This window comes from Scleropages formosus, chromosome 8 (assembly GCF_900964775.1).
Source record: "Scleropages formosus chromosome 8, fSclFor1.1, whole genome shotgun sequence".
Taxonomy (NCBI): Eukaryota; Metazoa; Chordata; class Actinopteri; order Osteoglossiformes; family Osteoglossidae; genus Scleropages; species Scleropages formosus.
In genome coordinates this window covers 13,215,780-13,239,475 of record NC_041813.1, presented here as the reverse complement: position 1 = coordinate 13,239,475, position 23,696 = coordinate 13,215,780, and the positions used below count along the sequence as shown (strand labels likewise).

Genomic DNA, 23,696 nt, shown 5'->3' with positions numbered 1-23,696 from the left:
CCTGAAAACATGAAAGTGTTGTCTGAGTGAGTATCTTCAACCTTACTTACTGATAAATGTCAGCAGGGATCATGGTTCACTGTGGTTACATAAATTTCTTCCTTGGAAATGTATGCCCAATTGATAAAGAAATGAACAACATGCATCCCCAAACAGAAAGAAATCTTTTTTACTGCTATCAATAAACATGTAAAACTAGCTAATTAATGGGTTTGGCATTACATCATCTATTTGTCTGTAGCAATACACTGGGGTACACTAACGGATTGCAAGAGATAAGAGGGCACTTAGCTTAGCAGCCATAAGCTTGGCATGGTTTTCGGGTGTTAGGTAAACCACCTGTTAAAAAAATCTATACTGTAAAGGTTTGCATAGTGTTCTTTGAGGTCAGGATGCTCCAGTGAGATGGAAAGATGAAAATTTACTCTTTCTTATCTCTCAAACACTAACCTAAGCGATTCTGCTTTGTACACAAAAGCAGCATATTTGATCTTTCATAGGCTACAAAAGGCTTTTAAAGGAGAATCTCTAAAAGATCATACTATTAGGGTGGGAGGAGCCTAATTTATACTCTTCGGCCTATCAAGAGATCAAAATCTGAAATTAACTGAGTGTGAGTCCTTCTTAACGTGTCATCATAATGTTCCCAAAGACAGAAGTCTAGAAGTAGTTACTGCATTATATTTAGTAGCATGTATTACATTCGCACTGGAGAATCGCCGCTGCAGTTCAATGTATTTCATGTAAGTTTGTTTGCTACTGCTATATCCTGCATACACTCTTCTTGTGCAATTCTGCATATAGATCGAAATAACCTGCTGTTGTGCATTTGTGCAGTTCTTGACTATTTTATGTATTTATCTGTGGTTTCTCAGAGTGCTCTGAAATTCACCTGCGTCGCATACTGTAGACTGCATGTCATTCAGGCATTCAGATTAATTGTACCATCCCTTTGTTTTGGTTCTAATTACAGAGTAGTTTCCGTTTTGGCTCTCAGATTATGTAAATTAGCCATCTTCAAGTTGCAGCAGGTGATGCATAGCAGCAGCCCCAAGATGCAACGACTCAGGGTTCAAAGACAAGGGAGTCTATTTGAGGAGTCCACCAAGGGAGGCCTCTGCCACTACATGAGTTCTGCAATCAACACTGTATTCTGTTAGGGAACAGGTGCCAGAAATATCTGAAATCAAAGCTGTCTACGGCAATGAAACTGTGCGATATCATCAGAGACCCAGGCGCTCCTGCTGCTACAGCAACCTGGTTTATCCTCATCTATCAAGCCCTCCATCCTGGTTCAACTTCTACATGGGACTTTGGAAATAACAGTCTTAAGGCAGACTTCATCTAGGCCTGGGCCTGAACCCTCTTGCTGGACCTCCTGGCCCCTGACAGAAACCTGGATTACCCTGGATAACACAGGCACATCCGCAGCCCTCTCCACTAACTACTCCTTCTCCTACATCCTTTGTACCTTTGGCAGAGGTGGAGACACAGGCAGTCTCATCTTTAAACAGTGAGAATATTCTGTTCTCCCTCTCCACAATGTCAGATGCTCTCCAGTCGGATAAAGCAGCCTCCCTCTCCTCAGTCCTCATCTTCCTCAACCTGACTGCAGCATTTGACACTGTTAACCACAAGATTCTACTCCCCTTTCTTGGATAGCTTGGCATCAAAGGAACTGCACTGAATTGGTTTGAGCTGTAACTATCAGGCAGATCCTACCAACTGGTCTGGTGAGGCTCCCGATCATCCCCTCAGCCTCTCTCAACTGGACCTTCTATTCTTCTCAATCTACACCTCTTCTATGAGGTGAGTGGATGCCCCTGTCAGCCCTGTTATTGCCTTCTATGGATTCCTTCTCATATCACTGCTACGCCAAAGGTAAACAGATATAAGCTCTACTTTCCACCTGGAGCTACAGACGTTTACATTTACATTCATTCATTTAGCAGACGCTTTTGTCCAAAGCGATGTACATCTCAGCAAAAGTACAATTTATGCAATACATTAAGAGAAAGGGACATAGCTGCAGACATGTGACTCAAGTAAACCGAGTTTGTTGCCTACCACTTGCTGCACCGAGGTTCATCATTCAAGTAGGTGCATAAAACACAGGATAGACAAATCCTGATACCATCCATCCATCCATCTTCCTCCGCTTTTATCCGGGGCCGGGTCGCGGGGGCAGCAGTCCGAGCAGAGTACTCCAGACCTCCCTCTCCCCGCACACCTCCTCCAGTTCCTCTGGGGGAACCCCAAGGCGTTCCCAGGCCAGCCGGGAGACATAGTCTCTCCAACGTGTCCTGGGTCTGCCCCGAGGCCTCCTCCCAGTGGGACAAGCCCGGAGCACCTCCCCAGGGAGGCGTCCAGGAGGCATCCGGAACAGATGCCCGAGCCACCTCAACTGGCTCCTCTCGATGCGGAGGAGCAGCGGCTCTACTCCGAGCTCCTCCCGGGTGACTGAGCTCCTCACCCTATCCCTAAGGGTGCGCCCAGCCACTCTGCGGAGGAAACTCATTTCTGCCGCTTGTATCCGCGATCTCATTCTTTCGGTCATGATCCAGAGTTCATGACCATAGGTGAGGGTAGGAACGTAGATCGACCGGTAAATTGAGAGCTTCGCCTTACGACTCAGCTCCCTCTTCACCACAACAGACCGGTACAATGACCGCATTACTGCAGACGCCGCACCGATCCGTCTGTCGACCTGCCGCTCCATTTTTCCCTCACTCGTGAACAAGACCCCAAGATACTTAAACTCCTCCACTTGAGGGAGCAACTCCCCCCTAACCCGGAGGGAGCAATCCACCTTTTTCCGACTGAGAACCATGGCCTCGGATTTGGAGGTGCTGATTCTCATCCCCGCCGCTTCGCACTCGGCTGCAAACCTCCCCAGTGCACGCTGCAAGTCTTGACTTGATGAAGCCAACAGGACCACATCGTCCGCAAAAAGCAGAGACGAGATCTCGCGGCCACCAAAACAGACACCCTCCGTTCCCTGACTGCGCCTAGAAATTCTGTCCATAAAAATAATGAACAGAATCGGTGACAAAGGGCAGCCCTGGCGGAGTCCAACATGCACCGGGAACAGGTCTGACTTACTGCCGGCAATGCGAAACAAGCTCCTGCTCCGGTCATACAGGGAACGAACAGCCCGTAGCAACGAGCCCCGAACCCCATAATCCCGAAGCACCCCCCACAGGATGCCACGAGGGACACGGTCGAATGCCTTCTCCAGGTCCACAAAACACATATGGACTGGTTGGGCAAACTCCCACGAACCCTCCAACACCCTAGTGAGGGTATAGAGCTGGTCCAGTGTTCCACGGCCAGGGCGAAAACCGCATTGCTCCTCCTGAATCCGAGGTTCGACTATCGGTCGGATTCTCCTTTCCAGTACCCTGGCATAGACTTTCCCAGGGAGGCTAAGGAGTGTGATCCCCCTGTAGTTGGAACACAATCTCCGGTCCCCCTTCTTAAAAAGAGGGACCACCACCCCGGTCTGCCAGTCCAGAGGCACCGTTCCCGAACTCCACGCGATGCTGCAGAGGCGTGTCAGCCAAGACAGCCCCACAACATCCAGAGACTTGAGAAACTCGGGGCGGATCTCATCCACCCCCGGAGCCTTGCCACCGAGGAGTTTTTTGACTACCTCAGCAACTTCAGCCAGGGTAATGGACGAGTCCCCCTCCGAGTCCCCAGCCTCAGCTTCCTCTACGGAAGGCGTGTCGGAGGGATTGAGGAGATCCTCAAAGTACTCCTTCCACCGCCCGAGGACATCCTCAGCTGAGGTCAGCAGCGCACCACTTCCACTGTAAACAGTGTTCGTGGAACACCGCTTCCCCCCTCTGAGTCGCCGGACGGTTTGCCAGAATCTCTTTGAGGCCGACCGAAAGTCTTCCTCCATGGCCTCACCGAACTCCTCCCAAGCCCGAGTTTTTGCCGCGGCGACTGCCAGAGCCGCGCTCCGTTTGGCCCGTCGGTACCCGTCAGCTGCTTCAGGAGTCCCATGAGCCAGCCAGGCCCGATAGAACTCCTTCTTCAGCTTGACGGCATCCCTTACTTCCGGTGTCCACCACTGTGTTCGGGGATTGCCGCCGCGACAGGCACCGGAGACCTTATGGCCGCAGCTCCGAACAGCCGCACCGACAATGGAGGAGCGGAACATAGTCCATTCAGACTCAATGTCCCCCACCTCCCTCGGGACCTGGTTGAAGCTCTGTCGGAGGTGGGAGTTGAAGACCTCTCTGACAGGGGCCTCCGCCAAACGTTCCCAACAGACCCTCACTATGCGTTTGGGCCTGCCAGGTCTGTCCAGCTTTTTCCCCCGCCATCGAATCCAACTCACCACCAGGTGGTGATCAGTTGACAGCTCAGCCCCTCTCTTCACCCGAGTGTCCAAGACATATGGCCGAAGGTCAGAAGAAACGACTACAAAGTCGATCATCGACCTCCGACCTAGGGTGTCCTGGTGCCAAGTGCACTGGTGGACACCCTTATGCATGAACATGGTGTTCGTTATGGATAAACCGCGACTAGCACAGAAATCCAATAACAACTCACCGCTCGGGTTCAGATCAGGGAGGCCGTTCCTCCCAATCACGCCCCTCCAGGTATCACTGTCGCTGCCCACGTGGGCGTTAAAGTCCCCCAGTAGAACGACAGAGTCCCCAGTGGGAGCGCTTTCCAGCACGCCCCCCAGGGACTCTAAAAAGGCCGGGTACTCTACACTGCCGCTAGGCGCATAAGCACAAACGACAGTGAGAGACCGTTCCCTGACCCGAAGGCGTAGGGAGATGACCCTCTCATTCACCGGGGTAGACTCCAACACATGGCGGCTGAACTGGGGGGCTATTAATAAGCCCACACCAGCCCGCCGCCTCTCACCTTGGGCAACGCCAGAATAGTGGAGAGTCCACCCTCGATCGAGTAGAGTGGTTCCAGAACCCAAGCTGTGAGTGGAAGTGAGCCCGACTATATCTAGACGGTATCTCTCAACTTCCCGCACCAGCTCAGGCTCCTTCCCCGCCAGTGAGGTGACATTCCAAGTCCCAAAAACCAGAGTTGGCGCCCGAGGTTTGGGTCGGCCGGGCACTCGGCCCCGACCACCGCCCAAATCACAACGCACCGGCCCCTTATGGTTTCTCCGGCAGGTGGTGAGCCCACCGAAGAGCGGCTCCACGTTGTGGCTTCGGGCTGAGCCCGGCCAGGCCCCGTGGGCATAGACAAATCCTGATACCCTCCTACCAAATTATTATTATTATTTTTTTAAATATTATAAGATACACAAGCAAGCAAAAACAATGCCGGAGTACTGGCTGAATAAAGGCTTTATCTGGTGATGCTAACGAAGTTACGGTGCATGAACATTTACACTATACGTGGGTTGGAAAGATCTTGGGCAAAATGAGTCAGGAAAAGGTGAGTTTTCAGACCCTTGTTGAATGTAGACAGAGTTTCCACAGTCCACATTTCCATAAGCACTGCGTCTTGTCTCTTGAACATCTCTGTCGGATGCCTGATCACCACCTACAAGTCATGTCTGATCTGGTGAAGCATTCACATGTATGTCAATGAACCCTTCCTCACTGGCTTCCTATAGCTGCCCAGATCAAATTCAAGACAGCTTACAAATCCATCAACAGATCTGCTGCCCGATATGATCAGATCACTCGCTACGCCCCAACCAGAGTGCTAGCTCTACCCGCACGGTGGTCACAAAAGTCTTCAGTTCTGGCTCCAATGTAGTGAAAAGACCACCCCCTCAATTCAGAACTACTGAATCACTACATTTAAGAAGAATTGCACCTCTTTCTGACTCACTTCTCCCCTCATCTCTTAAGTGCAAGATAAACGTATAAATATCTATGTTGACTTCTTTTTTTCTAAATAAGAAACTGTTGAGCTTGAGGACAGCTGTGGTGGTTAGAGCTGCTGCCTTTGGACCCAAAGGTCAGAAGATTTCTACCTCTGACTGTAGTATCCTTGAGTAAAGTACTTAACCTGAATTGCTCCAGTAAAACTACGAAGCTATATAAATGGGTGAATAATTGTAAATACCTTAACATTTGGAGAAAAGCATCAGCTAAATGAATAAATGTAAATTTAAATGGTGAATAATGGGTCAACCTTTAACGGGGGTGCGGTGGTGCAGTGGGTTGGACCACAGTTCTGCTCTCCGGTGGGTCTGGGGTTCGGGTCCCGCTTGGGGTGCCTTGCGACGGACTGGCGTCCCGTCCTGGGTGTGTCCCCTCCCCCTCTGGCCTTACGCCCTGTGTTACCGGGTAGGCTCCGGTTCCCCGCGACCCTGTATGGGACAAGCGGTTCTGAGAATGTGTGTGTCTGTGTGTGTGTGTGTGTGTGTGTGTGTGTGGGTCAACCTTTATGCAGCTACTTGTGGGATGTACACTAGTTCATTAGTCCCTGGGTTGCAAAAGTGCGACTTATATGCAACCCATAGTTATGAACCACCCCCTTACTGACCGGAAGTTAATTTGTTGTCACCCTTAAGTAACAATCAAATGTAAACTTCATATTACGCCTATTATATTAAAAATTCAAGTTACGTGATTCATAATAACAAACGGCCGCTACTTTGCGACGGGCATAAAAAATAACATATCTACATTGGTTTGTCGGGTCATGGGCAGGGCGTGTGGGCCCAAGGTAGGACAGACTTCATTCTTTTCAGTTGGACTACGTTGCTGTTAAGTGTCTTGTGTCTTACTGTATTTGGCTTTAATTTTTTTGTTTTTACCTTCCTAACCATGGCACCAAAGCATAAATGTTATGCAAGTGATGGTGATGCATGAAAGAAAAGGAAAATGATCATGCGGCACGGTGGCACAGTTGCACAGCGAGTAGCGCTGCTGTCTCATAGCACCTGGGTGGTGCCCTATGTCTGCGTGGGTTTCCTCCGGGTGCTCCGGTTTCCACCCACAGTCCAAAGACATGCTGTTCAGTTTCCCCCATAATGTGTGAGTGACACAGAGAGAGTGTGTTTCGCTGATGTATGGATGGGTGACCCATTGTAAGTAGTGTATCTAGCAATGTAAGTCACCTTGGTGAATAAGGTGTGTGGGCTAGTAACACTACATAGTATCCATTGTAAGTCACTTTGGAGAAAAGCGTCTGCTAAGCAAATAAATGTAAATGTAAGGTAAATGTAAAGTGGAAATAAAATTATCAGAAAAAGGTGAAATACCAACCAACACTGGAAAAGCAAACATTAAAGTTTCTGTAATGTTTTGCACGCGCATGCACACAGACACTCTCTCTCTCTCTCTCTCTCTGTCTCGACCATTCTTGCACCTCAACCAGCAGCTTCAATTGGAGCACTCTGCTATAACATACACTTCTTCCCAATTCCAGAATCTCACTCCAGACAAACGTCCCCTCTGTATTCTCAAACCTACCTCACTTTGCTCTTCCAAGTCCTATCCCTTATCGTTCGCCAGTCCCGTTCCACGTCTCTTTCATAACGACTGCCCCTCTTGTCCCTCGACCATGATTTTGGAACCTCCCCTCTGTTCAGTTTGCCGATCAACTGACCATTCACCTGTCCCTGACCACTTGAAAACATCTAGTCCTTTGATTCTGAATAAATGATCCTGTACTTGGGTTCAACCTCCTCCACATCCTCTGTTCATCATAACAGTAGTTACATTTATTACCATCTCTTTCTATGTCTCTCCCTATGATAAATACTGTAGACATTAATTACATTAATTTTTTATTATTATTATTATTATTATTATTATTATTATTATTATTATTACTACTACTACTACTACTACTACTACTACTACTACTACTACTACATCATTATATTCTGGGGTGCGGTGGCACAATGGGCTTGGCTGGGTCCTGCTCTCTGGTGGGTCTGGGGTTTGAGTCCTGCTTGGGGTGCCTTGCAACAGACTGGCGTCCCATCCTGGGTGTGTCCCCTACCCCTCCAGCCTTGCACCCTTTGTTGCCAGGTTAAGCTCCGGTTCGCTGCAACCCTGTTCAGGACAAGCGGTTTTAGACTCTGTGTGTGTGTTTCAATACATTCTCTTACTGTTAATATTATTATTATTGTCTTGTTATATTAAAGATGGGGGGTGCGGTGGCGCAGTGGGTTGGACCACAGTCCTGCTCTCCGGTGGGTCTGGGGTTCGAGTCCCGCTTGGGGTGCCTTGCGGCGGACTGGCGTCCCGTCCTGGGTGTGTCCCCTTCCCCCTCCGGCCTTACGCCCTGTGTTGCCGAGTAGGCTCTGGTTCCTCGTGACCCTGTACGGGAAAAGCGGTTCTGAAAATGTGTGTGTGTGTGTGTGTGTGTGTGTGTGTGTATATTAAAGATGTTTAAGTGAATCCGAAAGTGTTTCTTTAATGTATTTTATGCATAGAAAGGTACATGATATACTATAAACAAAGACAACATTTGACAAACTGATGTTAGATATCCACCATACTTAACCGTTCCAAGTTAAGTCAAAATCCGCCTTAAAGACAGACTGAGGACACGGAACTCATTCGTAATCAGAAACTGCCTGGACTCTAAAATCACGTGCCACATTGTATTTTTCTCAATGATGTACATTGCTATTAAGAAAAGTGTCTACTAAACGAATAAATGTAAATATTTCAATATTTTTGGTGTCCATTCACTTTCAGAAAGATACCTCCAGAGGTATGAGAAACATTGATCTTACTCAATAAAGGGAATATAAATATAAATCTATATTACACTGTCCTGGGCCACCTCGCAGAACCTAATCAAAGTAACCAGGCCAGTCAACATCACTACGAACATAGTCTATGCTGGCCAGCTCTACCACATTAGCACTACAACAGAAATTGCATACAAATGTTCTGAGCTTGTTGCAATAAGCTTGTTTTTTAGGTAGTGCAGATTTCAGTGTTGCATACTCAAAAATGCAAGATTTTTCTAAAATACTGTAATTTCTGTAATACTGTAAATTTCTAAAATTTTGTAAGTGATAATGTGTATTCAAATACTACGTTCAGTGTGTACTGTACATACAGTACAGTTGTACTGTAAGTAGTGCATATGTCTACTAACTGGGCCAATTAAGACAGAAAAATCCAGCAACCAAGTTCAACGCACATGAACTAAGGACTGCATATCAAGGAACTGACTGTACTGAGCAGGCAAGACACTGAACACATACATACATACATACATACATACATACATACATACATACATACATAGATGCAGCACTATTCAAAAGTACAAGTATACCTGGGCAGCCTGGGCAATCCTTTCCAGTGTGGCACAAACTGTACAGAAAAGTGAAATCGAACCAAACCACAAGAACTCCACATCTTTAGAAACTGCTGCAGAAGAACTTGGTGAAATTTGATAGCGAAGCGCCTTGAAAAAATTTTCCCCACAAGTATACTCAAATTTTTTGACCTGTACCTGTATTGTACATGGACTTCTGTCAGTGCGGATAAGCACAGAGGCCTCAGAAAACGCATACAGGTTTTCTAAATAAGCACATCCCTGAACTCAGTAGTAGCTCAACTAACACAAGAATCTCACCTGTTCCTCACATACATCAGCCCTCACCAAAAGAGGCCAATAGTGCCTCCACTTCCTACAGCGACTGAAGATGGCAAGCCTCCCCCCACCCATCCTCACTACCTTCTGCAGAGGTACCATAGAGAGCGTACTGACCAACTGCATCACAGCCTGCTTTGGGAACTGTAAGGTCTCTGACCGCAAGTCCCTAGAACCGATAGTGAACATAGCAGAAAGGATCATTAGTGCCCCCATACAGGACATACACCATATACGGTGCACACGGAAAGCCCTTACCATCACATCTGACCCCACCGACCCCACCCACCCCTCCCAGGGCTACTTCGTCATTCTGTTGTGTGGAAGGAGATACCAAAGTATCCGGACCTCCTCCTCCAGACTGTGCAACAGCTTCTTCCCTCAGGCTGTGAAAATACTCAACAGCACGACCCCCCGAGCCATCCACACACCCACTTCCTGACACAGTTGATTTGTTTTTTTTGCGCACATATAAAAGAAGTCTGCACTAGTCCTGAACAAAGCATATGCCTCTTTGTAGAAGGAATACGTCACTTTAAGCAAAAAACATACTCAAAACTGTTATTTAACTTATTACTGCTCCTGTAGCTACCTGTATAGTGTCTGTAGTCTACAGTGTCTAATGTTTAATTGTTATAGTTTACATTTAAATTACATATCCTGCATAGGCTTTTTGTATTTATATTATACATAAATCTTTTTATAGGACTGTGTACATTGTCTGCGTACCTTATATATTGTGTTTGTTGTCGCCAGACTCTGACCTGTGTACTGCACTGTCTTGTCTCATTTCTGCACTGGTCTGTTGTATTTATCTTTTTTACAAACTGCACTATATGTTTTATGTGGCATGGAGGTCCAAAGAGAAATGGAATTTTGTTCTCCTATATGCATAACTCACCTATAGGCAGTATGACAATAAAGTTGACTTTGACTTGACAAGCTACTTTTGCCACTACAATGGTTAGCGGTATAAAAGGCATTGAAACACCTTTGCACAAGGACCACTAGGAACAGCAGTGAAGACCTAACATGACACAGGAATTTTCCTGCCCAAAATGCAAGACTAGTTACATAAAGAGTTCAAGCAAGATCTCATGAAAATAAAACCGCTTTGTTACTGCCTGTTGCAACTGGGCTTTGTTGACACAGGGATGGAAAGTGTGGACAGCAGGTCTACACTACATAATAATTAACAAGAACAAGGTTTGGGTCACAAACCTGTTGAGCTGCTATTTGCTGTAAACAATGGCTATGGCAAAGAAGCTGAATCGAAGAGATAATGTTCACATGTTGTGTGTGTTCTGTCTCCCCACATGCCACACTGGCCTTTGCGCCGTGTCTTTTTTCAATAACATTTCTCTAAAGCTTTTGAACTTACATGTTTCTAAAGCAGTCTACAAACCAGTTTTTGAAACATGCTGGCTGAATTTTTACAGGATGTTTCAAATGAAAATAAACACACACACATTGACTGAAACCGCTTGTCCCAAGCAGGGTCGTGGCAAGCCGGAGCCTAACCTGGCAACACAGGGCTTAAGGCTGGAGGGGGGACACCCAGGACAGGATGCCAGTTCGCTGCAAGGCACCTCAAGCAGGACTCGAACTCCACACCCACCAGAAAGTGGGACCTGGCCAAGCCCGCTGCGCCACCACACCCCCCGAAAATAAACAGTAACATACAACTTCTGAAAAGACATTGGGATGTTTAAGTAAAGTCACTGCAGAGCGATAAAATTGGAAAGAAACCCATCTTGTGTCTGACGTGCTCCAGTAGGATTCAGCTTTGTGATTCCAAACTACTGTATCCATGATACATTTTCATCAGCAATGTCTACTATATGACATATACGCCTCATATACTCAATCAAACCTCTAAATGTCATGTACATAGCCCACGGATTAAAATGAATTTACTGGGAGGGGCTTAATGGCTCTGTTGTTTCAATTACAAAATTCAAATAGTTTTTTGCCCATCTCTCACTGCCAGCAATAAACCTCATAATTCTGGTTAAAGAAATGTTCTTTAGAGTTCTGGCATGCCTCCCTATTGCTGCTCTCTCGATGAGGCCTCACGTAGCCTTTAGGGCTCCATTTCAAAAGCAGCTGCAAATCACTAACAATGCTACAGGCTACGGAAAGCAGACAACATGCAAGCCCAAACTGCAGTACAGACAAAAGTCACCTTGAGCCAGTTTCCACAATTTTATCTTTTGAAATAAATCACATCCATTCTGAAAATTAATAGTGAGAACTTTTAAAATAGCACATGACACATTTGTCAGGAATGATACATCTTAAAACAAGAAAAAAGCCATACTTTCAGAGGGTTGTAGGATAAGGAGGGAGAGAGAATTAAGCTGCACTTTGGAGCGTAGAACTAGTGTGCTGTGCCAATCTGCTCAACACCTCGCCTTCAAACCTTTTCCTCCTGCCTGGATGCAACTGTGCTAAGACACACAGACAAATGTTACATAATAAAACTTTATTATCACTTTTAAACAACAATGCTTTGTGTTTTCTTGCAAAGGACCAGTGCTTATAATACTACTGCTAACCATATCCATGTGCAAAATAAAATTTGGCAAATCTACAAAAGTATATCAGTCAATATGGATGATATGACTGTTGAGCTTGGGGACAACTATGAGCTTCTACTGACCTAAAACCAATATTGCCGAAAAGTGAATTACAATTTTCACAAATTAATAGATATTATTTTACAGGAGAAACTTAGCGTAAGTACCTTTTTTAAAGTGTACAAGAACATCACCTGTCAGAGAGCAGCAATCATCTTTTGGGTGACTGTCTGCACCCCTAATCACTGGGCTACACTGGCTTTGAAATGCTATACAATGAAATGTGCCAAAATATACTAAGCTGTAAATATGAGAAAAACCAAAACTGCACATTTTGCAAAGGACTCAGTTCACTGATTATGAATGAATACATGCAGAGTGAAATTTCAGTGTACAAAGCAAGTTGCCTCAAAATTTAACCATAATCCACTGAGCAGAGCAAATGCCTCTACATTTCACTGTGCTCCACAATGCAACCTACATTCACTTGAAGGTCATCTGGCTCGTAATGGTGCATGCTACAGAGATGACTCTCTCAATACTCCAAACATTCAAGAGCCAGTCGATTTCTGACTGTCCTCTGTGATTACGTGTCTGTGAAAGGAGAAAAAAGATTTAAATTAGACAAGACTGAAAATGCATGAACTTCCATTTCTCATTACTTTGAGAACATTATGGCAAAATGAATTTCATAAACAAGCCCCCGGCTCAGTTGAAAAAACATGATAAATTGAATGCTCTGAGACCACCTGAAAGAAAGGAGAAGGGGGACAGCTGGTAGTCTAGTGGTTAGAGCTGATGCCTTTAGACCCAAAGGTTGCAGGTTTGATCCCCACTTCTAGCTGTAGTATCCTTGAGCAATGTATTTACCTTGAAAATTGCTAGAGTAAAATTACCCTGCTGTATAAATGGGTAAGTAATTGTAGGCAGACTGACACTTAAGTTGCTTTAGAGAAAAGCATCAGCTAAATGTAACATAAATGGTGAAATCCAGAGTGCTAGCTATCTAGCTGCTGTTAAAAATAAAGTCCCTAACTGCTTACCATAAGGGCAAAGAAGGATCAGCAGCAGTATCTGAACTGAGCTCATCATTAGCAGGGCTGCTGACTCTAAAAGAGGTGCAGCTTTTCCTCTGGGAATGTATTGAACATGCATTACTACAGCTCACTCTCTGTGTACCACACTTCCCAAAATGTTTCAAGGGCAAGAGAGACTAATAGCTGAAAACTTTGTCAGAGATAAACAGGAAAATGACTTCATGGTGCTGGATAAGTGATTGCTACAAGAACCCATGTTACAAAGATTAAAAGCCAGCACAATTCTGAATTTATTAGGTAGTGACAGAAAGGATGAGTTAAAAAAAACACATGACTTCTTCATTCACATCACTGCAGAAGCGCAAATGCTAGTAAACACTGACATGCACACTGTTGACAGTGCCTAAAACACAATATTGCAGCTGCATCCCAAACATGAGGGTAACAAAACATGAGATAACAGACAAATGCTCACATGACTATGAACCACCCTGATAAAACACCTTCATGTCAACACATGCAGCCTCCTGTCCTCAATGAAGACTATTTATCACCAACTAGTTAGATGGCTTTTTTATAAGGGGAGAGTGGTTCCTTAGGGCAGGCTAGAGACCATACTTCATACCCTCTAAGGCCAATCTGGACAACCAGCAATAAAAACCAGAAACCTCTATACCGCTTCAACCAAGCCACCAACCAGCTGACTGCCAGTAAAAACGGCAAAATACGAATTACCCAAGTATAGCTTCAGCTCAGGTATCACTCTAAATAGTTATGCACTGCTAAATTTATACATACTGCAACTAAACATATAACCCAAAAATGTTTTCCTAACACATGAAACTTATCTCTATCACTGTCCCAATCACTCTTGTGGTTGTCCTTTATCGCTGTCCTGGTCCTCTTGGCCGCATCTTGGATGACCTTGACATCTTGTTGAGCTCTCTGCCAGGGGACAACTCTCCGCTGATTCTCCTGGGTGACTTCAACCTGCATGTCGATGACATTCATGCAAGTGGCCTTCTGTTGCTCCTACAGTCCTTTGATCTCTCCCTTTCTCAATCCCCTGCTACTCACAAAGCGGGCAACTGTCTTGACCTTGTATTTTCCCGCAACTGTGGCTGTCCCGTCCTCTCTGTGACTCCGCTGCATGTCTCTGACCACTTCTTCATTTCCTTTCAACCCTCCCTTACCACTAACTCTTTGTCTCTTCCTGCACCCGTTGTCACCTTTCGCCACAACTTAAAATCTCTCTCACCTTCCTGCTTTGCCTCTGCTATGCTGTCCACTCTCCCTTCTGCTCCGCAATTCTCAGATCTATCTACAGATGATGCTATAATACTTTCCTCTCTGCCCTATCTTCCTCCCTTGACTCTCTCTGTCCTCTGTCTTCTAGACCAGCACGCCCCATTGCTACCCCATGGCTGCTAAAAGGACCAAACTACGGGCTGCAGAGCGAAGATGGCGTAAATCCAAAACTGAATAGGACCTGGATGCTTACCAGTCACTCTTAGCTGCTTTTCAGTCTGCTGTCTCTTCAGCTAAAACCTCCTTCTTCCACAACAAAATACAGTCTACTTCCAAAAAAACCACATAGACTCTTTGCCACCTTCTCATCCCTTCTATGTCCCCCGGCACCTCCTCCTCTCTCTTCTCTCACTGCTGAAGACTTTGCTTTGTTTTTCAGAGACAAAGTCAAAAGCGATCACTGATAAATTCTCACCATCAAACTGCCCGGTTCACATTGGTCCTCCCTGAGAAGCTATCCTCTCCAACTTCAAGCTGCTCTCCGAATCTGAAGTTGCTGACCTCCTGATATTGCACAGAGCCACCACCTGCTCACTTGATCCGATCCTATCATCACTCCTTCAGAACATTTCTCCGCAACTCTCCTCCTTCATCTCTACAATCATCAACTCCTCACTCTCCTCTGGCTGTTTCCCAGCTGCCTTCGAAACCGCTCTAATTTCACCTCTGTTAAAAAAAATCCTCCCTGGACCCCAATCTGCTTGAAAATTACAGGCCGGTCTCTTTCCTCTCTTTCCTATCTAAAACCCTAGAGCGGGTGGCCGGTGATCAACTGTCTGATTTCCTCCCCCGGAACCAACCCCTGATGGTTCTCAGTCTGGTTTCAAAGTTGGTCACTCCACTGAGACTGCCCTTCTGGCGGTATCTGACACTCTCCAAGCTGCTAGAGCTGCTTCCCTCTCCTCGGTCCTCATCCTCCTCGATCTGACTGCAGCGTTCGACACTGTCAATCACTGGATTCTATTCTCCTCTCTTAACCAGCTAGGGATCAAAGGTGCAGCACTAAGATGGTTTGAGTCTTTGGGACAGCACGGCCCCGATTCCGACCTCTGAGGCGTCCACCTCCACCACGAACGGCAGTGTAGGGTCTGGGTGTCGTAATTGCATTTTGCGATGGAGGTCCGTCGCTGCAGTTTGAGGTGTTTTGGGTAGGTGTTTTGTTGCTACTGCTTTTTCCCGACGCGCATTCTTGTTGTGTAGCTGTGTGGATAGACAGACACAATCGGTTGTGTGTCTGTGTAGTTGTTGTGGATGGTATTTTTATTTATTTGTTCGTTAACTTGTATTTAGTGGTTTGTTAAGGTGCACGTTCACCTAAACAATTTTGTGTCCTGTACTGTGGAGTGGGCATGACTCCATCAATCGATTAATCACGTCTGTTTGTTTGTTTTGGTTACCATTGTTGTTGTTTTCATTTTGATTAGGAATCTCATCTGATAGGAATTAACCCGGTTTACATAGTGGCTGGTGACCCACAACGGTTGCGGCAGCCTCTTGGTGTGAAAACTCGGGGTGTTAAGATGAGGGAGTCTACCTGTGGGAGTCCACCGAGGGAGGCCACCGGCATCCTGTTCCGTGAGGGATCATGCGTCAAACATGTCGACCTTCAAAGTGGTCTACGGCAACCGAGCCGTGCAACGTCACCACCACTGGACACCTCTTGCTCTCGCTGCTACAGTAAACCTGGTTTATCCTCACCGGTCAGACTCTCCATCCTGCTTTAATTTCTCGATAGGACTCTGGGACTGCCAGTCTGCTGACTTCATACCAGCCTATGCCTCCCATCTCTCATTGGACCTCCTGGCCCTAACTGAAACCTGGATCACCCCAGACAACTCAGCCACACCCGTAGCTGTCTCCACTAACTACTCCTTCTCTCACACCCCTCGTCCCTCTGGCAGAGGTGGAGGCACAGGCCTGTTCACCTCTCCCTGGTGGGAATATTTTATTCTCCCTCTTCACCTGCATGATCTGTTCTCCTTTAAATGGCACGCTGTCTGTATCACTGCCCCAATCACTGCCCCAATCACTCTTGTTGTGGTTGTTCTTTATCGTTCTCCTGGCCCTCTTGGCTGCTTCTTGGATGACCTTGACATCTTGCTAAGCTCTCTCCCTGGGGACAACGTTCCATTGATTCTCCTGGGTGACTTCAACCTGCATGTCGACAACATTCATGCAAACGGCCTTCTGTTGCTCCTGCAGTCCTTCGATATCTCCCTGTCCCAATCCCCTGCTACTCACAAAGCAGGCAATTGTCTTGACCTTGTATTTTCCCACAACTGTGGCTATTCTGTCCTCTCTGTCACTCCGCTGCATATCTCTGATCACTTCTTCATTTCCTTTCAACACTGCCTCACCACTAATTCCTTGCCTCTTTCTGCACCCGTTGTCACCTTCCGCCGCAACTTAAAATCTCTCACACCTTCCTGCTTTGCCTCTGCTATGCTGTCCACTCTCCCTTTTGCTGCATAATTCTCGGATCTATCAACCGACGATGCCACTAATATTTTCCTCTCTGATCTTCCACCCTTGACTCTCTCTGTCCACTGTCTTCCAGACCAGCACGCCCCAGTGCCACCCCATGGCTGACTGATACGTTGCGTGCTAACAGGACCAAACCCTGGGCTGCAGAACGAAGATAGTGAAAATCCAGGACTCACTTGGACCTGGATGCCTACCAATTATGCTTAGCTACTTTGCACTCTGCTGTCTCTTCAGCTGAAACCACCTTCTACCACAACAAAATACAGTCTGCAACTAAAAAAACCACACACTCTTTGCCACCTTCTCATCCTTACTGTGTCGTCTGCTGCCTCCTCCTCTTTCATCGCTCATTGCTGATGACTTTGCTTTGTTTTTCAGAGACAAAGTCAAAGCAATCCATGACAAGTTCTCAACATCACCCTGCCTGGTTCGCGCTGGACCTCTCCAAATTCAAGCCGCTATCCGAATCTGCAATCTCTGACCTCCTGATATCATACAGAGCCACCACCTGCCCGCTTGATCCAATCCCATAGTCACTCCTACAGAACATTTCCCTGCAACTCTCCACCCTCATCTCTAAAATCATCAGCTCCTCTCTCTCCCTACCCAGCTGCCTTAAAAACTGCTCTCATTTCACCTCTGTGAAAGAAACCCTCCCTGGATCCCAATTCGGTCCAAAAGTACAGACCAGTCTCTCTCCTCTCCTTCCTGTCTAAAACTCTAGAACGGGCAGCCTGTGATCAACTATCTGATTTCCTCACCTGGAACCATCTCCTCGATGGATATCAGTCTGTTTTCAAAGTTAGTCACTCCACTATTACGGCACTTCTGGCGGTGTCTGATGCTCTCTGATCTGTTAGAGCTGCCTTCCTGTCCTTGGTTCTCATCCTTCTCGGCCTGTCTGCAGCATTCGACACTGTCAACCACCGGATTCTACTCTCCTGTCTTGGTCAGCCTGGGATCAAAGGAGCAGCACTAAGATGGTTTGAGTCCTACCTATCTGACAGATCCTATCAAGTGGTCTGGCGGAGCTCTCGTTCTTCTCCTCTGCCTCTCTCAACCGGTGTCCCGCAGGGCTCGGTACTGCATCCTTTTGTCTGCTCCATCTACACCTCCTCATTTGGTCCGGCCATAGCCTCCCATGTATTCATATACCACTTTTATGCTGATGATACCCAGCTCTTCCTCTCCTTTCCACCTGGTGCAGCAGACATTTCCCTACACATTGCTGTTTGCCTGTCAGACATCTCTTCATGGATGTATGATCACCACCTCTAACTCAACCTCTCCAAAACAGAGATTTTTTACCTCCCAGCTGGCCTGTCCTCCTGTCACGACCTCTCGATCAAACTGGACAACTCACTCATTTCGCCTAGCTCCTTTGCTAGGAGTCTGGGAGTAACGATTGATGGAAGTCTGTCATTCTCTCAACATATCGAAGCCACAACCCGGTCCTGCAGATACATCCTGCATAATATTCGTAGGATCCGTCCCTACCTCACTACTGACTCCGCCCAACTACTTGTCCAGGCCATGGTGACATCCCGTCTGGACTACTGCAACTCTCTCCTGTGTGGCCTTTCTGTTAATGCCATCAGACCTCTGCAGCTTCTACAGAATGCTGCTGCACGAGTTTTGTTTGATTTGCCAAAGCGCTCCCATGTATCTCCTCTACTCATTTCTCTGCACTGGCTTCCTATAGCTGCCCGAATCAAATTCAAAACCCTGGTTACTGTGTACAAATGCATCAACAGAACTGCTCTCAGCTATTTACAAGACTTAATCAACCGCTACACACCAGCCAGGCCCCTTCGCTCATCTACTTCTGCTTGCTTGGTGGTCCCGCGCACGAAAGGTAAAGCTCGGAGGTTCTTGGTTCTGGGTCCGTTGTGGTGGAATGACTTCCCCCCTCACTCAGAACTGCGGAGAGACTCTGTAAGTTCAAAAAGGGTCTGACAGTTCACCTTTTCCGGATCCACTTTCCCCAAGATCTCTCCAGCTCATTTACGGTGTAACTGTTCATGCATCGTAACTCCATAAGCATCCCCAGATACAACCTTTATTCAACCACTACTCTGGCATTGTACTTGCTTAGGTGTATATTCTAATATTAAAATAAAAATAAAAAAAAAATTGGTGGGAGGGTATTGGGATTTGTCTATCCTGTGTTTTATGCACCTACTCAAACGATGAACCTCGGTGCAGCAAGTGGTAGGTAACAAACTAAGTTTCCTTGAGACTTTCATGTCTGCAGCTATGTATCCTTCTCTTAATGTAATGCATAAATCATACTTTTGTTAAGATGTACGTCGCTTTGGACAAAAGCATCTACTAAATGAATGAATGAAAATGTAAAACAGTAAGTACTGTAAATAGTGCATGCTGATAAGACTGTGGAAATGATCACAGACTGAACAGCCTGCCTGAAAACACACCTCCCCACAGGGGTACCTTGTATCAGTGGAGATCTATGATTCCAAGGGTCAGTCAAGCTTTTCACTCTTTGTGAAAACTCAACTACATTTATATTTATTCATTTAGCTGACACTTTTCTGCAAAGTGACAGTGAAATGTTAGTCTACCTATAGTTATTTACCCATTTATACAGCCAGGTCACTTTTACTGGAGCAAATTAGGGTAAGTACTCAAGGGTACTACAGCTGGAAGTAAGATTCAAACCTGCAACCTTTGGGGCCAAAGGCAGCAGCTCTAACAACTACACTACCAGTTATCCCATGAAGCTGTCCTGACAGTGTACACACAGGAATTATTCACAGCCACAGAACAGAGCAGCAAGTGTGTGTGAGGTGTGAACGATTGTGTCAGAGTTAGAGACATGAGGGCATCCATGAGGTGGATAGGTTGGTACAGAGATATACGTAGGGCAATACTTGTTTGTATGAGCTTTCTTTTACAGCGAACACATGTGAACATGATGTGTGTGATGCGCAACTTGTTATGAACCAGAGAGAGACTGACACTTCAGTTTCTGTGTGTGTCTGAGTAAGAGATGGATTCGTATGGTTAGGAGAAAATGGGACATCTGCACAAGTCTCAAGTGTGTGCCAGAACAGACTGGAAGAACTGCAAGTAATAGGAAGTGTCTGTACAGGAAAGACCACGACATCCGCTTTTCAGTCCAAAACCAGAACATTCCAGAAATTCAGACCACACAGACAAAGGGACTCAATTAATCAAACAGGAAAACAAACAGAAGGAACCATTATAAACAATAGCATTTCTCTGTTGTGTAACAGCACATAATGCTTTAAGCACCAAATCCACAACAATTTCAGTGCTTGTTAACAGAATAGAGAGGGGAAAGGTGAGAAACACAAAATCTAAAAATAGTTGTTTTAAAAGTATTACAATGTGACCAGATTAATACACTTAACAGCTACTTCATGCCATGTCACGCTAAGTTTCAGAAGAAACAGGAGGATACACAGCAAATGTCTGTGTTTTATATATGTGTGTTTATGTAAAAAAAATTAACAAGATCACAAGAACTCACTGGTGAAGTATGGCACTGGAAACTCCTAACACTCCTTACAGCTAAGTACTGCTTACATCACTGACCCCTCAATGGCAAGCCTATACACACACTTCCACGGACTCTGAAACTAGTAAATATTATGCACATCTGCTTCTATGGCCAACTGCATCATATGCAGAAAGGCTTACAGTGGCAGCAAATTTCCAGCTCCTGTAAATACTTGTTACTCGACTTGCCAGTGTCCAGTCTTTTTAAGTTGTGCGCCTTCTTCCCACAAAGTGAAGCCTTTCTACTCAAGTGCACCATCTTAAAAAGCTAAAAACATAATCTTTATGTGTACTGATCTATGGAGATCATAACATCACTGTGGGGCCACTATAACCTGAGTACAGATGGGACTAATCCTCTCATTAATCTCTTTAGAACAAGTCAGAGATAAGTAATTAATGAAAAATAACAAAGTGGATGCGACATGGACTGAAGACAGCTAACTGACTGTCAGCCTGCATGTGCTGTGGATGCCATTTCAATGCAGTGATTCACTGGTGAGTGGTAGCCAGTAGGCAAAGGAGGGAACCGCATTTCCTCCCTCTTCCAAGTGGGACAGACAGTGGGTGTGTCTAGCAGGTACTGGCAGAGGTTCTGGTGAGTGTAGGTGTCTATGTTTGTGCGTACTTTTCGGATGACTTGGCTACTGCCATCTCCCAGTAAGGATACATACAGTCCAACAAGAGTTGCCCTCATTGTGACTGTCCATCCCACCCCCTGGACTGCATAGATGAACATGACCTAGTTCCACTTTCTGTTAACCCATCGTTCTCCAGAAAATCTATGCTAGTACCAGTACCTTCAACAATTTGTAAAGGGACAAAAAAAATAATAAAAATCCACAGCAAAGTCACAGTTACATGCAACACAACACATCTCTGAAGAGAACAATAACTGGGCACTGGACCCTTAACAGAAATAAAAGAAGCACTTGAGCAGAAAAGCATCATCTGAATTCAGTCAATCAGTACTGGAGGTGCTGGGTCAAATGTCCTGGGTAAGTACTTTATGAAAGACGGCTTGACCAGCCTCAATTCAACTTGTTCCACAAGCACATCTCTAAACCTACAGGCTGCACAGAATGATTTACTCTGAAGTGGCATAGTCAGAGGACAAGAGCTCCAAATCCAGACATCCAATTCAACCTGTGTAGAAAATCTCTCTGCATCAAGCATGGAACAGTACCCCACTATGAAACCAGATTCCAAAACAAGCACCTTGCCCATGGCAAATCTGCGTAAAAGTTTACATCTAGTAGATAACACCTTTTCTTTAGAATCACTGATTCAATTGCAAAGATGCTCTAGTCAAAGGACCTGCCACAGCTGTTGCAGTTCTTAAAGAGCATTAGGCAGAGGCACAGCAAACTCAATTTGGGCTGGGAAACAAAGATTCAGTTGAGAGGAATTACCTACACACAGTAGTGGCACTCATAAACCACTTGGTAGACATACATACAGATAGACATACTCACAGCTCCAGCAAAGGTGGTGCATCGCTGTCAAAACACCCCAAAATGTGTAGCATCAAGCTCAACCTCTCTCTGTCTCTCTCTCTTTCTCTTCCATGTATCTGTGATCCCCCCACCTATGTTGAAACTAACTGGCCGCGCTGTTTGTTCCCAATCCAGGCTGAGCGGACGTCATCTCAGCTCCTGCCCTAGAAAAGCTCCGTTCACCACTGGGACTGCTGGCCCAGTTCTGAAGGAGTCCAACCACTCCACGTCTCCCCTCTTTTCATCTCCCTGTGCCAACTTCACTTTTCTTCAGCGACACAGAACTGCCGCAGGCCCGTCCCACTGTGTCCAGAACTCATGTACAGTGAGTGCAGGGGCTGCCGTTCCACTCCCCTACCACACCGGCTACCACAAGTGTGCCAGTGGACTACCAGTTAGGCTACCACACACACACACACACACTTAATGATCCCCCACATGTAGTAAAGGCTTGAAGTACTTCAACCACTCAACCATAACAGCTAGACTCCCTTTCAATGGGGTAGAAGCTACAGATGCATCCTACCCATTGCACTTGCTGCCAGGCCTCCATTTCCCCGGCAAACTTGCAGACACAATAGGGATTATGTACAGCAGTGTGACTCCCTGCTTTCTCGCACTGTGTGAACCAGGTCAAACAAACTCATGGAACCAGGTGCCCTCTTCACTAACCAGCAAAAGATAAGGAGTTTAACATGGGTTTATGATTAGGCCGTTATTATAACTCGAAATGATCCAAACTGCCTCTGCCGAATCCAACTGAATCTAGGTCCTTTTTCAACAAAACTACAACTGTATTTGGCAGTATTTTTATCTGACACTAAAAACCCATTACAACAAATGAAAAGATGCAGTTTATCCAGCTTAACCTGCTCCAAACTTAACTCTAAGCCTAAAACAGTGGGAGGGACCATCTTGCTTAATGATAAGATGTGACTAATGGTCGATCATTCCACTTCAGCAGGACTTTTTAGCACCTTTTTTTATAACCAGTGCCATACATTTGGTAGAAATAAGCATCAACACAGGAAGCAGTACAACACTGAGTGGTTTGTTGAATCTATTTCAACAAGCTTTACATTTTTATGAGAGAACTCACAAATTACTGAACAAAAGAGAAAGTGAACATTCGTTAAAACAGGAAATATTATATAATCTCATCCAGAAATTAGGTGATTTTTTTTTTAAAACCACATTAGGAAAATATTAAGACTGGGCTTAGAGGATAAGACTAACAATATCAAATTGAAAATCTCCTGATATTTGAGTAGGAAATTATACAAAACTTTGAAGAATGCACCCTATTTACAAAAAATAACTAAAGCTTGCTTGAAAAGGCAAACTGTTCCAATGCACAAACAAAAACAATGCCTTGGGGGAGGTGATAGCGGAACTGATGGTGGGGAACTCACACACTCAAAGCAGACCAAAAGCATCTTGCATCAAGGTACTTCCTTTTATAGTGCTGGAAAATTCCAGAATATGTGAAGCTCTTTCTTCCCCCACATGCCCGCTTCTGATAGACAGAGCGTATTTAAAACCCAGCACCACTAACTACAACATCAACACACCACTACCCCTCCCGGAATCTGCCCAACCAAAAGAAATGCATTCTCCATTACATCCTGCAACCTGGGGATGCTTTGCACCAGAAACCATCCAGGGACTTATGCCTTGTGAAT

The 23,696-nt window shown here is 45.7% G+C and overlaps 1 protein-coding gene across 8 annotated transcripts in view; it reads right to left on the bottom strand.

Moving 5' to 3' along the window:
• phactr4b (phosphatase and actin regulator 4b) overlaps positions 1 to 23,696 on the bottom strand; it is an 81,530-nt gene that overhangs the window by 39,926 nt on the left and 17,908 nt on the right. For 5 of the 8 annotated variants that reach the window (XM_018754753.1, XM_018754757.1, XM_018754761.1 and 2 more), the window contains exon 2: positions 12,628 to 12,740. The exons of 2 other annotated variants lie outside the window; for them this stretch is intronic. The gene's annotated coding sequence lies outside the window, so the exon portion shown is untranslated. Of the gene's footprint in view, positions 1 to 12,627; positions 12,741 to 21,993; positions 22,062 to 23,696 lie in introns of those variants that run through there. One more of the 8 variants, XM_018754754.1, reaches the window with a different exon arrangement.